At 38.9% G+C, this 18,557-nt stretch overlaps 1 protein-coding gene across 1 annotated transcript in view; it reads left to right on the forward strand.

Moving 5' to 3' along the window:
- Window positions 1-18,557, forward strand: part of PDIA5 (protein disulfide isomerase family A member 5) — a 241,481-nt gene that overhangs the window by 1,136 nt on the left and 221,788 nt on the right. The gene's annotated exons all lie outside the window — the stretch shown is intronic.

Here is an 18,557-nt window from a genome sequence, read left to right on the forward strand (position 1 = left end):
TTGGCTTTTCCTTTTATGTAAAAGACCATTCTACAAATTCTGGTTAAAAATAGCTAGTACTGTGTATATAAGAACTGCAAGTATTTCCTTCAGAGAGGTTGAGGATGGAAGATTGACAGCTGAAATTTACATGGGTGCTTAGATTTGTGACCTTGTCTGCAATGCAACACGTTTCTCAATATTTGTTTTCCACTTCCCTTGATTCTCTGGACTTTTTCCCTACCTTGGTCTCAAAACAGGAACACTTCGTGAATGTGTGTTTTTTCCCATTTCCTCTGTCATTTTGTAGACTTTTTTTTTTTAGTGTTTACTATGAATGCTTACTGTTATTACAGTGAAATAGAAGACTGTCCTTCAACTATATCTGTTCTAGTTTCCCCTCCATTCAATTGTTAAACTCTGGATCCATAGGATAAAATGTAGTTGACAATGAGAGCTTCAGGAGGCACTAAAATAGAAGCAATTCTGGAGTTATGTCTGTGCTCTCCCTTCTGTAAAATCGCTCTGTGCATTGTTACATTTCATATACAAGCTTTTTCACTGAAGGTTTTGGGATAATTGAGTTAGCTTTGAAGTCCTGAACATTGAGTAGAAAAGCTTTATCACTCCACATTGAGAGTTATCGAAGAAAAGTATGCAGGCTTTAAATGCAGAGAACACTACAAACTGTTTAATCATACTAACTTTAAAATGGAGCTCTTTTTTGTAGTAGAAGAAAAAGCTTTTAAAACTCTTAGTAGATTCTGTAAAAATCTGAACATGAACAATGAAAAGTGAATGCTTATGTGAATTACAGAATAGAGCTAAACTCCCTTTAAACCCTTGACAAATAATATTAGAATAAGTAACCTTTTAATTTTCTGACTTCTATTAAGTCAGAAGTATAGTTCCAACACAGAATGATGGAACAATAATCCATTATTCTGAATATTTCTGCCTTGCTTTCTCTCTCTCTCTTCAAGGGAGATTCACAATAGTGGACTGACTGGCCATCTTTGGGAAAGTAAAATTGGTTGATCTTCATTGATCCTTGTCTCAAACATGAGCTTTACCTGTTGACTTGAAAAGACAGAAATCCAAATGAAAACCTGTAAAATAGTCTTTATCTGTAGAATTGGTTAAATAGTGCTAAAGGTAACCAATACCTGCACTGATGTTTTATTTCTTGGCAAAATACATTCCTCATGCAACTTCTAAGAATTATACCAAAACTCTTTATTGAAAGAAGACCCAAGTTGTACAGATATACTACTGCTACTCTGGAAGAGCACTGCAACTAGTTTTTTTTTACAGATCGGAGACACTTTTGCTAGGTGCTTGGATGCAAATAGACCACAGATGGGCAATTCTTCTAAGATGAGCAGGTATAGATAGAATTTCAGTTTCATTATCAACATCTTTTCTGAGAATTCCCCTGTGATGTTATTTGGATCCCATTTTTAGCTTGTTTATTACAGTCTGACTCCTCTTTCCTTCTGTGTTATTTTGTTTGCATGTATGAAACCATAGTTTGATTAATTTTAGTTGAATAAATTACAATGTTCTCTCCTTTCTACTGCCCACAAATCTGATAATCCTACTTTTCTAGTCCCTCATCTCAATTAGTGATAAATACAGAGCAAGTGGTAGCTGTGAGTGTGACCAGGTAGCTGTTGCATGAGTTTATCTTGTGCACCAGTTGTAGTTTTTTCTGACCAGAATGCTCTTAAGACAGTCACTCATGCCCTAGTCACCTCATAAATGGACTATAATGTGCTTACATCTTGTTTCTCTTGAAGACCATGCTAGGCCCAAATGCAGCAGCATGAGCAGCAATGAGTGTTTCTCATTATACTCATGTCAATTTTGTTATTTTCACAAACAACTTAAGGTAGCAAAATATCCAACACAACTTCTTCCTCCCATGGGGATTAAGCGGAGAGAGAGTGACTGGCCCAAAATCCCAGTGGCTTTCATGGCTAAGGCAGAACTATACCTCATGGTTTCCTGCTTTCCAGCTTGGTGCCTTAACCACTGGACCTGCGATGGCGAGCCTATGGCATGCATGCCAGAGGTGGCATGCAGAGCCCTCTCTGCTGGCATGCATGCCGTTGCACCAAGTCAGGTCTCTGTGGCATTTCTTTTGTGAGTTTCTGTTTCCTTGCAAATGACCAAACAGAAGCTCACAAAAGAAAAAAGATCTTTCCTCTTGGTGTGCTGATGGCTGATGCCCACCTCCCGCCGGCCGGCTGGTCCTCAGGTCTCTGCTGCACATGCACGTACATTTCTGCACGCACATGTTCGTGCACACATGTTTGCGCATTTGGGCATGTGCGTGCATGTAGTTTGGGCACAGTGTCTAAAAGGTTGGCCATCACTGCACTAAACCAAACTGGTTCTAGTATTTGCTTGTAGCATTTGCTGCTACACCAGCTGCATTGATTACCTGTTTGCTTCTGGGTGCAATTCAAGGTGCTAGATATTAGATCTTCAAGGCACAGGGCCTATTGCCAATTGTTTCTGTCCATCTACTGCATTCAGGCAGAGTGGGTATGCTTCAGTCCCTTCAATTAGATGATGTTTTGTGGGACCGAGGAACCATGCCTTCTCTATTGCAGCCCCTGCCTTCTGTAGCAACAGCATCCCTTGGAGATATGCATGGATTCTACTCCCTAAGGGTTCCAGAAGTCCCTTAAGACATGGCTCTGTTCCCAGACCTGGAACTAGGGTGCCTGTGGAGCCTCTGTCAAGCCTTTTTTCCTCAGTGTTAGGACTGCTGTTTTGGTTCAGGGAGCTGTGTTGTTTTAGTTCTATTTCTCAAACCTTTGTACTAGACATGCTATAAGCTTCCCAAAAGGTTTTTGTGGTGCTTTTTTTTAAAATTTAGTGGCCTTGACAAATCTAATAAATAGTGAACAGTATAGGCAGGGGTGGGTTCCTACTGGCTGAACAACTGGTTCAGTTGTTAAGCAAATCACTACAGTTAAGTGAATTAATCAGTCATTAAGTGAATCTGGCTTTCTCCATTGACTTTGCTTGTCAGAAGCTGGTCAGAAGGTTACAAAAGGTGATCACATGACCCCTAGGAATGTGCAACTGTCATAAATATATGCCCGTTGCCAAATGCCTGAATTTTGATCATGTGACCATGGGGATGCTGTGACAGTTGTGTGAAAACTGATTATAAGTGACTTTTTTCAGTGCCACTGTACCGTCAAACAGCCACTAAATGAATGGCCTAGTTTCCTTTTCTCACTAACTCTTCTCAACATAATTGTTTTCTCAAGTGAATTCCCCACATGACATGGCCAAAGGAAGTGAAATGTAGTTTTGTGATTTTTCCTTCCAGTGACATATCTGATTTTATGTGCTCTTGTACTTCCTTGTTGGTTATCTTTGCTGTCTAAGAATCTGTACTCTATACCAGTGTTCATATTTATAATGAATCCTCTTCCTTGGAAAGACAGGTAGTTTCTTGTTTTAAGTTCTTTAAAAGATAATTTTCAAGCATGCAATTTCTCTTGCCCTTAGAATCTTTTGTTCAGTTTTGTACTTTCTGATATCATATGGATATGATATGGATAACTATTTGTTCCATATTGTATTCTTATATAAAATTTACATTGATTCAAGGGGTCTGTTTTTCAACAGTACATGAGATTCCCCCCCCCTTGATATTCTGAAATTTGAAAATTAGCTGTATTAGCTTGACACTATTTAGTCAACTATGTAATGCACTATAAAGCTGTTTCAGTCTGTTTTCGTTGAAATAATACAGTGATGCCCATTCTTAGCCATAAATAAGTCTATTTCACTGTAGCAAAATATTTGAATATCGTAGATCAAGGATTTCAGGGCAGAAACATGTTCTAACTTCATATTTGCATTGAAAATAATATGCTCATTATGTCTTGTATTATAAATGCATGCATCCATGCAATTTTATTTTTTTAAAAACTGGCTAATTTGCAAAAAGGCAAACATTCTATAACCTTTGGAGGAATCCTATATATCTTTACTCATGCCTATTGTGCTAGCTATTTTTATATGCATGTTTAAAAGTTTTTTTTCTTTATTTCATCGTGCTTATCTTGATGTTCTGTTAGTGGAGCTATCCATTGTAGCTTGCATTTGACTGATTCGAGAAGATATATTGTTGCACTAAAAGCATATTATCATAATGTTCCTGGTTTGAAGTGAGATAATTGGAGTAGGTAATGCCTTTTTTTCTTTTCATGCAAAATGTTTAACAAAACCAAAAGTGCTATAAGTTTCTAACCTCCTACAATCTCAGACATTTGTGTTATTACTGTGTATTCACACCATTGCTTGAGTCAGACTACAAAGTTGTTTCATGCTCATCATGAGAAACTGGAAGCTGCTTTCAGCCAGTTAAGCACTCTTGTTATTTACCCAATCTAGCAAGAAAACCCAAGGGTTGGGTTGATTGACTTTCAATGAAGCATCTTTCTGATTCTTCCCTTTATTTTTTTCACAAATATAATGTGTTGATGAACTTGACTTACAACTTTTTGCGGGGGAAGAATGTTGTGCTGATGGGAGAGAAGAAATGTTGCTTTGAAATCTTTATGCAAAAGTTGATAACTTCCTTGTGAGGATGGCAAAACTTCATGGGTCCCACAGTTCTAGGCAATTTGAAAATATGAAATAGATTAAACAATGCCATGTTTGCGTGCATGTACATGTGCACGCGTGCGCATGTGCGCGCGCCCATACACACACACACACCGATGCAGGACATTAGAACAAATATCTGGCAGGATGGTTTGTTTTTAAAGATTTTCTTCCAGTACAGGCAGTCCTTGGGTTAAGAATGAAATCCATTCTTATCTTTAAGTCAAATTTGTATGTAAATCAGAGCAGGCTATTTAGCATCAGTTAGTCAAATATTTGTCTTAGCTTATAGTATTTATTTTACCTTTCTATGCATATAAAACACTTAAGAAAGAGGAACATGATCTGACTAAAATTGGCAGATGGTATTTTCTTTCCTTGAGCCTATGAACCACTGAAGATAAACAATATTTTCATGAAGCACTGAAAACTGGTTGCCTATTATAAATGGGCATGCTACTTTGTAAAAGGGATGTGGTGGTTTAGTGGCTAAGGCGCTGAGCTTGTCAATGAGAAAGATCGGCAGTTTGAATCCCTAGCGCCGTGTAACGGAGTGAGCTCCCGTTACTTGTCCCAGCTTCTGCCAACCTAACAGTTTGAAAGCATGTGAAAAATTCAAGTAGAAAAATAGGGACCACCTTTGGTGGGAAAGTAATAGCGTTCTGTGCTCCTTCAGCGTTTAGTCATGTTGGCCATATGACCACAGAGATGTCTTCGGACAGCGCTGGCTCTTCAGCTTTGAAACGGAGATGAGCACTGCCCCCTAGAGTCGGGAATGACTAGCACGTATGTGCAAGGGGAATCTTTACCTTTTACTGTGTAATACTCATGAGAACATTGCATGGCTTTCGTGCCTTGTTGGGTCAAGGAAGGAGAACGTCAATTGCCATTTTTAGCAACAGGAAGTCCATTCGTAAAGATGGGTAAGTCGGACAGTCTTAAACTGGGGATTACCTGTATATAAGAGTGGTCAAAATGGCTTGGAGAGAGCAAACTCTTTCAACTGTAAAACATTATTTTTCTGTAATAGCACCATATGTAGCAACCTATAGCCAACCAGCTCTAGAGCATCTTTTGTTTTTCATTCAGAGACCTTGATCTAGCAGTAAAGCTATAAAGGAAATTAAATGCTTTCTTTATGTCTAAGTATATTTACCCATGTGGTATGGCTTTATTATTATTAACCTTTTCATCTTTTCTACTACCTTCTCTAATTGGTATCATTATGATTCTTAATTTGCTGTTGTTTTGCATGTACAGTGAGAGCTCCTGCACCAGAGATGAATTCCTTGAGTGTCTAATCACCCTTGGTCAAATAAAGTATTCTCTACATCTTTAGCTTCTCTCTCTCTGGATAGTGTATTGTACTCTTCCAAAATTGCTTCAATTTTGCAGGAGGGGAAGTCTTATACAGTAGTGACTACACCAAAGATAAACCAAGTATGAGAACTCCATAGGGAGCATAGAAGATAGGTGTTCTTAAATGTCTTATTGAAAATATGAAAAGAGAATGAAATGCAAGGATCCGAAAAAAATGGGCTGACATGATCAGAAAAAAGAAACCGAAGTTCATTATTTAGAAACATAGAAAATTGACACAGAAAAAGACTTAGTTGGTTCATTGAGTCTGCCCTTTGAGTTTGTTGGGGTTTTTTCCTTTTTAATTTATTAATTAATTTTTAATTTTAATTTTTTGTCGGATGATGGGCATGTGCTTATCCCAAGCATGTTTAAACTCAGCTACTGACGTTTGGTGCATTATCTCCACTGGGAGCTAGTTCTAAGCTTCTGCTACTCTTTCTGTGAAGTAATTCTTTCTAACATTACTTCTGAACTTCCATCCTGTCAGTTTGAGGTTACGTCCTCGTGTTCTTGATTTTTGCTTAGTATTGAAATACTCCCTTCTAGAACCTTACCTCAGACCCTTAATATATTTAAAGGTTTCAATCATGTACCTCCGTCCCCTTCTGTCCTCCAGGCTGTACATTTAAAGTTATTTCCCCAGAAGTATTTCTAGCTAAAGTTAAAGGTTTCCCTTGCACATATGTGCTAGTTGTTCCTGACTCTAAGGAGAGTTGCTCATGTCCATTTCAAAGCCTAAGAGCTAGTGCTATCTGAAGACGTCTCCATGGTCATGTGGCCAGCATGACTAAATGCCGAAGGAACATGGAACACTGTTAAATTTCCACCAAGGTGGTTCCTATTTTTCTTCTTGCATTCTTATGTGCTTTCGAACTGCTAGGTTGGCAGAAGCTGGATCAAGTAACGGGAGCTCACTCCATTACGTGGCACTAGGGATTCGAACTGCTGAACTGCCACCCTTTCTCATCGACAAGCTTAGTATCTTAGCCACTCAGCCACCGTGTCCCTCTATTTCTAGCTACAGTTCTCTTTTTTTTGTATGAGATCAGATTCATACCACAATTGGGTGCTGATGCTTCTCCATTGAAGTTATTAGGCATGAATCTTCATAGGTAATGGGAGGCAATCAGGTCCTGTCCCTATTATATATTTCAAATATTTTATGACCAATTTAATTTTAAGATATTAAAAATATGTCAGAATAAGGTTGTAGAGTGGCTTCACTATATCAGCGGTAGCCTGCAAAATAGACTTGAAAATGTCTGAAACTTAGTGTTCTGAAAACTGATAAAGTAAATTAGGCCTTGAGGTTAAGGAAGGAAGTAATACTTCCAAAAGCTTAAGCTGAAAAACCAGTATAATAAAGAGAGAGGATTAAGGTAGAAACTCTGCACTTAAACTTTATCATTGAAAGTCTTTTGAGCCTAATTAATTTTCAAATGAATTTGAAGCTTCCCTCAGCCCATACTATGAAGGGCTTTGAAGGTTAAAACCAGCACCTTCAATTGGACCTGCAAGCAAACTGATATCCAATGCAGCTTGCAGAACAGAGGTGTGAATCAAGGCCTCTTTCAGAGGTGAAGGAACAACTCCCTTATTTGAAGAATTCACCACTGCTAGAACCAGCTTGCACAATCACTCCCCAGCTAGGAGGGGCATGGATCTAAAGAGCATGTGGCTGAACTCACAATTCTAAAGACCTTGTCCACTTCCTCAGATCTAACAGGTTCAGGCCATTTCCAGATAATTAGACAAGTCTTCTCCCCAGGCATCTCTTCTGGCCCTGCAACAAGGCTACCATCCAACTGCAAATTGGGTGGTAGCCTTGGTTGCTACCAAGTTGCAACCAAGCAACTTGAGAGATGCTGAGCAAACTCCTCCATACACTCCTGTAAGAGATTGCTTGAAACCCCTTTACACAAGAGGGTTTGTGTCACCCAAGCAAGCACAGTTGAGGGATGGCTGTCTGTGGACCCAATAATAGTGGAGGAGTTCTGATACTTCACCTCCCCTACTGATACAAGGTAGGCCTTAATAGCTCTACCCCATGTTTGGTTGTGTTTGTCCTTCACTGAGTGTCAGTGAGACTCTAGGCATCTTTTCTCTCATTTCATCTCCCTCAACTTTGTGTACTAGGGAAGTGACGGGACCTCCTAGAAAGAAACGGTTGCATGGGCAAGATCCAGCCTCAGCAATTCCCTTATTCCAATCAGTGACCGAGATAGTCTTTGCAGTAGACCAATAGGAACAACCCGTATCTCTCTCTGAAACATATCAGGTTCCATCAATTGCTGCGGAAGCATCTTGCTTCCCTATAATGGATAATGGCACTAGAGAATCTGACCATAACAAGACACCAAGCGCTCCCCCAATTTCAGATCATACATCTACTGCTTTGACAGAAACACCAGATTTGGGGGTGTGGCCACTGTAAATCTGGGAACTCCATTGCCAGGGAGGTTGCTAAACAGCAGGGAAACTGGTATGACAATCCCATTTGATCTCTAGAGCCTAGCTTAATGAACAGGGTCTCACATCTGGTGAGCTGTGGTGCAACACCCCTGAAATCACTATAACTGTTAACTGTATTAAGTAATTAGTTTCTCAATACTAATTATTGGTAGCTCGATAAACCAAAGCCTTTTTTTTTTGGCAAATATTATACTAGTCTAATTTAAATCTTTCATTTCAGAATTAGCGTATTGTGTTGGTGCTAATACAATTCTGATTTAACATGCTTTATTTTTCTCAATGTGCTTAGTAAAGTAAGTAGGTTTTGTAAAAGTCAGATTGAATTGATGGAATCGGCATGTATTGGAGAAATAATTTCTCTAGAAGGAGGTTTTGACATGACACAAACATGACACCTACATTAATACAATATTGTATTAATATATGAAGGATTTTCACTTCTAGATAGATTATAGATATTTTGTCTAGATTACAAAAGCAATTTAAGCTAGAAAGAGAATTAAACAATGACACACCTTCACATACCATTGTTCATTTGATACATCAACTCAGTATGGGATTTTTAACCAGAGAAAAGCAGAATCTCCCAAAGTTAGCCAGCAAACATATATGCAGAAGATGGAATAGTTTTATCATAATCTTAAGTAGCAAAAGGGACCAAGGAAAGCTGTGTTCCACTTCTGCAGAGATCTCTCGCTACAGATGAACTTTGAAGAAACCAAGATTATGAATTTTGCAAAAAACCAAAAAACCCTACCTCCTGCGTTGAGCGTCACAATATTAAGAAGATGATATGTACCAATAAGGGAAAATATTTGTAGCTCACAGTTAAAATGAGGCGGTCCTTAATGCTCTCTGAGCTTAGTTGTTTCCTTGCAATATTTCATTTCCCAAACTAGGTAACAACATGATCAGCACTGATTATGTTACTTAGCTTGAGTAATGAAACAATCAAACTCAAAGAATGCCAAGGATTCCTCAAGATGTTGTGTTTCAAAAATTTAGTGTTTGGGTTTCAATTTGCAGGAAACCAGAATGTCTGTATTATTCATGTTTAATTAAATTCTTAAGGGGATTCATTAATTACTACTTTCTCTATTTAAAACATATGGGATATATTTCAACGGCTTTACAATTATTTGAGGTTGAGGCACTGATTCAGCTCTCTTCTGTGATCCTAGTTAAACCAATGGATCACTTTTGTTATACTTGATGCAATTCAAAGCAGACTTGAAAGGAAGTGATCCTAGTGCATTCCTAATGCACTGAGCAAGAAATAGGGATTAATAAAGTAGAGACTAGTCTATTATTGGCTAAATCTAAATTGTCTGCCTCACAGCCTGATCTCACGAACACTGGCTGGTAGTGATCAATCTTTCTGAAATGGGACATTGTTGACAGACTGTGGCACTGGATATTCTTCCGAGATCTTAATGTTTTTTTGAGTATGTGTAGGCTGTAACATTGCTTAGGAAAAGGACTCTGGATAGGGAATCACAAATTGACTTTAGTAGAACTCCTGTAGTAGTTGAACTGAAAAACCATATGTTTTAAATTAGTAATTACAAGATACTGAGCAGTTCATAAATACTGCAGTCCTTTTATGCTAACGCAACTGGACATCTTATCAGCACTTTTTGAGTATAATTTCAAAAGAAAGATTCCCTTTGCAGAAAGAACCTTGTCTTATAGTACATTGTGTTGAATCTATGACTCAGATTCTATTTCTTTGTGACTTCCTGAGTCTTCTGGAAATAATTGTGCCAATAATTTTTAATAAGATGTAATAGTAGTGAATGAAATGTTTTGTCACTGTGAAAGTATGGAAATGGGTTGTTTATTTTTTTCCCTTTACATTTATATTTAATTTGAATTATTGTTGGAAGTGATTTTAGTACAAATGGATAGAAAATATGGTATATAATATTACATTTATATTCTACTGTTTCTTTACATAGTTCAAGTATACATAGATGGATCTCTCAGCCATGTGAGATTTTTTTGAGCTGAGGCAACTGACTGGTCAAAATCAGATAACGAGGTTCATGATAAAATGTGACCCTGAGCTTGAATTTTCCTAATCCAAGTCCATTTTACTCACGAAAATGCCGGTATGTACATAATGTCTCAAAGAAAAACCAGAAAGTCCAGTTGCCTCTTGAAAAAAGCACTTTGGGGACAGCCATGACCTGGATAACAGAGAATTTCCATAGAACAGTGATAGCAAACCTTTTAGGCACCAAGTGGCCAAAGGGCGTGCATGCATTCCAAACTGCAAGGCGTGAGCACATGTGCATGCACACTCCATGCATATGTGCACACCCGCACATGCGCCTGCATCCCACCCAAAGTGCAAGGTATGCGTGCTTACGCCTCATGCATGCACAGCAGAGACCTGAAGACCGGCTGGTCAGCAAGAGGCGCGCACGCATGCACAGCAGAGACCCAAAACAGAGCTGGGGCAATAGCGTGCATGCCCACAGAGAGGGCCATAAGTTTGCCACCACTGCCATGAACAAATAGTAAAGTGATTTTTCCCTATCTTTTGGAACATGTGATTATTTACTCATTTTTGTATCCTGCCTTCATTACTTTATAAATACCTCAAGTTGGTGAACACATACAACACTCCAGTGGTGGGTTCTGGATCCGTCGCAACTAGTATGCTGCGACGGAGCTGGGCGTCTACCACGGGCACGCGTGCTGCACACGCATGTGCACCCATCGCCCTGCGATTCTCCAGCTGCTCAGCAGAGCATCATGCAGGTGCCCTACGTTGCGCGCGCACATGCGCAAATGGCCTGCTAGATTAAAAAGAGGTAAGGAATGAGAGTGGCTGGGTGGGCCCAATGGAAACACCATTCCGGTACGGTGGCAGCTGCTTCCAGTACGCCTGGTACGCCCGTACTGCGGCATACCGCCCGGAACCCATCACTGCAACACTCCTGTTTTCCTCACAGTAACAAACCTGTGAAGTGGGTTGGACTCAGACAGTGACTGGCCAAAAGATTCCCAACTTGGTTTCCTTGCCATTTACCCAGGATGACGAAAAAAGTAGTTTTGATCAGTTTTCCACTGGATATCTGTAGCAGTTAATATCATGACCAGTTCCTATCATTTTACACAAGAACATATCTCTTGCTTTAGCAATAATGTTACTTAAATGTCGTTGGTCCATTAATCTATACTATTACTGAAGGGATGATTATTTGAAAAGCAGCAGTGGTAATGTGAAGTTTCAAAATGACAAAAGATGAAAGATGAAGTTTAAAGAATAAATACACAAAGTGAATTACCTGAAATTACACCAGTTTGTCACCTAATTAGAATTCTTCTTCTTTTAAGTCTATTATTTTTCAACCAATTTGCTGTATTATTTTCAGAATAGTTCAGAATGAGCTTTATAATACTGCAGATTGATGACATTCAAAATGACTTGCCTGCTGTTGAAATCAATGCAGCAAACTGGAAAATCATGCATGAAATACTGGACAGCAAAATAAAAGAAAGGTTATTATGCCAATCCTAAAGCTCTAAGAATTAATTCTGTCAATTTTATTACCCTCTGTGGTTTTTTTAAAAAAGAATTTTATTGGTTTTTAAACATTTATAGGGAAGGGTAGGTGGATATACAAAAAAAATTGGCAGCTACATCGTGCTGAAAGTAGAAATCTCTCCAAATCTCACAACTTTTAAAGAAAAAAAAAACAAAAGGTAAAAGATAAGCAGAAACAGCATCTTGTTATACATTGTATCAACCATATGTTCAATCATCTCTTTTGCCACTTTCTAATATATCAACAATTACAATGATATTTCAAATACATTTATTTTTGTGACCTGAGTCTTTTCAATATTGCTCCCTCCCCCCTGTCCCCTGGGGGAGCCACAGCCCCTCCCTCCCTCATATCTTGTGTATTATCACTTTTTCACTACCTCTTATGGTTTCGTCCTCTAGTAGGGCACTGTGTTTTTCATGAAGGCCTCTGCCTCCACAACTGTATTGATTCTAATTCTGTTCCCCTCCCAGAAGATCAACATTCCTTCTGGCAATAACCATCTAAACCAAACTCCTTTGTTATATAATTTCTTTGATAAGGAGGAGTACTTCCTCCTCTTATCTCTCTCTCTTTTTTTTTGGAATTTGTTTAAGAATGGCAATTTCTTTATCTTTATATTTTAGTGGTCCCCCCCTTTGGGCTCCCAAAACCTCACCCCTTGTGGTCTTCCTAAGAAATTTAACGTGGACTTCCCTTGGAACATTATGTGTTCTGGCATATTCTGAATTGATTCTATAAACCAGATCCATATCCCACCACAACTGTTCTTTATCTCTCTTAATATATTCTGCTAAGATTATACACATAGCATCCTTAAGATCTTCATCTTCTGTCTCGGGTAGGTTCTGGAATCTGAGAAAAAGGGACATTCTTTCAAGTTCCATCTTTACCATGAAATTTTCCAATTCTCTATTCCCCTTCTGAGTTGCCTTCACCTCCTCCCTCAGCCCAGCCACGCCTTCCGCCAGCACACCAACCCTCTGTTTATTTTCTGTTGCTTGCTGCTCTGCATCTCTGAGCTGTTCTTTAAAATCTGTCACCTCTTTTTTCAGTTCTTCTTGTCCCTTCATAATAGCCTGGAACATTTGGGTAACAGATAAGTCCTTTGAACTCTCTCCGGTCCCTTCTTGTTGTAAGAATGAGGAAATTTTCGTCTGTTGGGTCGTTGGGCTGGATGTAGAGGAGGTTGGCGCCGAGGCTGCCTTACCAGGAGGTGGTTTTCTGGGCCCCATTTGTTAAGTTCAGAGATAAGTGTAAGTCTTATACAAAAGAAATAGCGTCTGTGGAATGCGCAGCTGGGTGATGCCGTGGAGGCAGACAAGCCCAGAAGTGAATGTTAATCCATAGTCACAGTTCAAGCCAAAAGAAGAAAATCAAATAACCCAAATCTAGAAAGACCACAAAACGGGGGGGGGGGGGGGCTCCAGGAGACCTTCGGGAGGTAATAATAATATAAAGCCAGAAATTTCTTCAAAGGTAGTTTCAAAAGGCTAATTTCATTTATAAGAGCAAAGAAGAAGACGGAAGTGGGCCATCTTGGCTCCCCCTTTCACAGGGAACCAGGGAGCAAAGCATCCAAAGTTTCCATAAGGCTTTTAAAACAGCTCAGGAATCACTTCTTGCAATTGTGATGTAAATCTTTCTCACATAGTTAGTACAAGTGGGTAATTCAACGTTTTACTCTCTCACTCCATTCTGAGAACGAGAGATAGCTTTACCCGAGGGGGGTGAAACCCCCCCTCCAATCTTGCAACTTCAAATCGATTGAATCCACAACTTGCAAAAAGCTGTTGCTCATCAATTAAATTGTGTTAAAAGAGATTAGAGCAAACTTATCACCTCCGGCTCTTCTGCTGCAACTTCTAATTATTTCCTTCCAGAATCCATTTGGCGAAGGCGCAGGCAGCCGACAGCTGCGCTATGCACCCCCCTTCGCTCCCCGGCTCCTGAGGCAAGGCTGGAAACCCCCCAACGGCTGCCGCTGCTTCCGGGGGCTCCAGCAAGCCACCCTACAGCAGGTTGTCCCTCCAAGACCTCCTGTGCTCCTAAAAGCCCACCGGAGAGATGAGCAGTGGACGGCAACGTCTGTCACCTTCAGGGACCGGAAGTGATCCCCTCTGTGGTTTTTAACCTTCAGTTGAATATTAACATCTTTATCTTTATATAGAAAACAGAATTAATGTTAAAGGAGACATGGTTACCTGAACATTAAGAACAATGGTGCAGAAAACTCAAGCTTGGATTGATTAAATTAAGAATTATCAGCTAATTTACTTGTGTTCATTTAGAATTTAACCAAGACACTGGACTTCATGGAGCTCTATGTTGGTTTGTTTGATTTTGTGATACTATAGTGTGGTTTGTAAACAGTGGCTAGAATTTGCTGCTTGTTAAGCATTCTCTTCAAAAACAAGATGCATGTATATATTTGTCTTCTTGCTTGGAAAGTTATTATTGTTCTGTATTTTTCAGAGTATAAGATTCACCGGAGTATAAGACGCACCAAGATTTTGAAGAAGCAAATTAAATATAAAAGTTTTTGCACTCTGCATACCTCCCAAAAATGCCCCGTTTTTCGCGAAAACGGGCCTGTTTTTTTTTTTATAAAAGGGCATGAATAGCCTTTAGGAAGATTGTAGAGTGCTCCAACATGGCCCGTTTTTCACTCATTTCTGCCCTCCCCAGCCCCCAGGAACACTCTGGAAGCCTCCTAAAGGCTATACAAGGTCATTTTGGTGAAAGGGGCAGGGTTTCGGGAGGCAAAAGATGCTGTATTCAGTGTATAAGACGCACCCAGGTTTTCAGCCTCTTTTTTGAGGGAAAAGGTGCGTCTTATACTCCGAAAAATACAGTATATGGTTCTTGTAATATACATCTACTTTAGCGCTATGATCGGTTTTGTTTTTATATATTTTGCTTTTTGATAATCAACCTTTTATTTCTACTCCACAGAGCTTCCTCTTTTTTTTTAAGGAAAGTAAAGTGTTGATTGGGGTTTAAATAATGCACACTTTCAGTTCTACTGCCAAGGTCATGTTGGGAGTATTTTAAGGAAGGAGGGAAACCTAAAGAATTATATATCCTTAGTGAGACCCAGTTTAGTCTGGTAGTTAAGGTTATGGCCTAGAAGCCAGGAGATTGAGTTCTGTCTGTCTTTAGCCATGAAGGCTACTTGGGTGATTTTGGGCCAATCACTCCCTCTCAGCCTAATCTGCCTCAAAGAGTTGTTGTGGAGAAAATAGGAAGAAGTATTGTATGTGTTCACCATCTTGAGTTATTCATAAAATAACTTTATTTATAGAAATATTAAAAGTGAGATATAAATAAAAAAAAATGTGAAGTATTAGTGCCACTTTACAAAAGCCTAATAAGACCACATCTGGAATACTGCAACCAATTTTGGTCACTGTACTCCAAAAAAGAGGTTGGGACTTTGGAAAAAGTTCAGAGAAGAGCAACTGAGATGATCAAAGGCCTGGAGACTATACCATATGAAGAATGGCTGCAGGTTTTGGGTCTGGCTAGTCTAAAGAAAAGAAGAATTAGGGGGTGACATGATAGCAGTATTTCTGTATTTGAGGGGCTGCTGCAAAGAAGAGGAGGTCAAGCTATTCTCCAAAGCACCTGAAGGCAGGACGAGAAACAATGGTTGTAAACTAATCAGAGAGAGAAGCAACCTGCAATTGAGGAAACACTTCCTTACAGTGAGGACAATTAACCAGTGGAACAGCTTGCTTTCGGAAATAATGGGCGCTTCATCACTGGAGACGAGACTGGACAGTCACTTGTCTGAGATGGTATAGGTTCTCCTGCTTGAGCAGGGGGCTAGACTAGAAGACCTTCAAGGTTCCTTCCAGCTCTATTCTATTCTAACAAAAAAAAATACAGGTAGTTCTGAGCTTACAACCGCAATTAAACCCAAGATTTCTGTTGCTAAGCAAGACAATTGTTAAGTGAGTTTTCCCCGATTTTATGACCTTTCTTGCCACCATCATTAAGTGAAATCACTGCAGTTGTTAAGTGAATCTGGCTTCTCCGTTGACTTTGCTTGTCAGACGGTCACAAAAGGCAATCATATGACCTTGGGACAGTGCAGCCGTCATAAATAGGAGGTGCCAAGCATCTGAATTTTGATCACATGACTGGGGAAGCTGCAATGGTCGTAAGTGGGAAAAATGGTCGTATGTCCATTTTTTCAGTGCAGTTGTAACTTTCAACAGTTACTAAATGAAATGTTAGTCGAGGTCCATCTGTATGCTTGTCATGTGAAGTCTTATATATGTCGACTCAAAAGTAAATCCTATAAATCCGATAGTATTATTCCCAGATAAGTGGCCAAAAGTTTTCTATCACAGTCTGCCTTTTTCCAGACATATTTGGCTGCCTCTGGGGCATTAAAATGCTTCCTAGCCTGATTACTGCTAAGAAGCCCAAATTATCCAAATCCAGTCTATTTACACTGTGGTATAAGTTCTGACAGCCATATTTACCCACAGCAGCCCTAATGCACTGGGTGAGTCAGAAATGAAATTATTTGTAGCGACAAAACTCTGTAAAACAAAAGTGATTTCAGTATCAGTTTAGTTCAGAGGTGGATTGCTTCTCGGTTCGGCCCAGATTGGGCAAATCAGTAATAGCGGCAGGAGGCTCCAGAAGCGTCGAGTGCGTGCACGCACATGAGCGAACTGGTAGTAAAAAGAATGAAAACCCACCACTGTTTCAGTTCAGTGTTAAGTATCACGCTAAGAAACCTAAGGTAATTTCCTGAAAAGAAGCACAAGAAAACATGCTGTTTCCAAGGCCAAACTGAGCATAATGAGCTGGTGTAAAAATACCTTTAGTTAACCAGATAATTGGTTGGCAGTTGTTGATGATAGTAACCTGGCACAGATATATAGCTGAGCTGCCAACAAGATAATTCATATTATAAATCCGCCTGAAATCAGAGGCCTTATTTAACATCCTGGATTCATGTTATTCCCAATATTAAATATAGGCAATTCTCATCAACCTTGAAGGGAAGTGCTTCAGGATAATTAGTTAATATTGGGCTACAGCTGAAGACATTAAATTCTATACATGTGCTAAGTATTATTAAGAATAATTTATTCCCGTTTCTGATTTTCATTTAATGTGTTGATACACTTAGTGAATCTCTCTAGCCTTCCTTCTAGCAGGTAATAACATGGCATGCTTTTTTTTTCATTAATTTCTACAAATGCATTCTTTTCACAAATGGTAATCTGGAACAAATGTGTTAATGAAATAATATTGGAGTATGCTTGAATTGAATTCAGCATTCATAGTGAAAAGAAAAAAAAAGATATTCATAAATGCTGCTAATTGACCATGTTACAATCATTTGCTAATTAGTAAATAGTTGCGAGGGTTTTCTTCAAGAATCATTTTAAAATTTGAAGGATGCAACATCAGTTTAACAAGGGTTTAAGAAGATTTGAGGCAGAATTATTATAACTAAATTCTGTTTCCTACAACTCAGCCTTTAATGGTAGTGTTGATTTCAAGTTCAGCATTATATTTGTGGCTTGATAAGTGCTTATTTTGATAAGCGTGATAATTTCTTATTTTGAAAATAAGCAACTAGAAAAAAATAATTTAAATGAATGTCCTCTCTATACTGGTGTAGACTTTTACAGTCAGCATGTTGCGCAGGATTGGGACTTCAAGTTTTCTAGACAACAGTTTTCCTGATGTTTTTTTGGCAACTGTGGTTGACCCCTTCAAAAGCAAGGACTTTAGCCAAACTGGTTTCTGATTGACCAACCCTTGCTAGCTTGCACTAGTTGGGAACCAGTTTGTCTAAAGATGAATCAGCAGTCAGCACCTGCTATAAAAAGTGGGGCCCAGTAAATTCCTGGATTACATATACATTGTGAGTATTGTAGAGAGAATTGTGAGAATAACAGAGTTGAAAGGGACCTTGAAAGGGACCTTGGAGGTCTTCTAGTCCAACCCCCTGCTCAGGCAGGAAACTATAACATTTTAGAGAAATAACTGGATTGATGCATTTCCTTTTGAAAAGTAGAGAGAAAGTGTTCATGTATTAAATTATAGCTAAAGATCAGAATGATATTTTGTAGAGACAAATAGAAGTGGATTGTGATGACTCCTGCTTCTAATTTAATATAGTATTAATATCTAAATCCACACATTGTATCTGATTATTCTAAGATTCCTGTATCTGTAGTTAAGATGTAAAAGTAAAGCTTTTGTTGTTGAAAAGAAGGTTGAAAATAGAAATACCAAATAGACAGAACATTATAATGATTAGACTACTGTGGAAAAATATCAGTCCAGTAGCATCTTCTCCAACTAAGACAATTTATTAAAAAGCATAATAATAAAAAGCAGCCCATATCACCAGGTTTATACAATGAGCAGACGGATGTAGGATTCAAAATGGAGTGAGTGGGGAGGGGGATGAGAGGAAAATAAGTCGGTTATGAAGATTCAGATTATATATGAGATGGACTACAATTACCTTGTCAATTAACGGTTGTAATGTGTTAAAAACACATTGTTTTGGAG

Source organism: Natrix helvetica (genome assembly GCF_964273705.1).
Source record: "Natrix helvetica genome assembly, chromosome: 1".
Taxonomy (NCBI): domain Eukaryota; kingdom Metazoa; phylum Chordata; class Lepidosauria; order Squamata; family Natricidae; genus Natrix; species Natrix helvetica.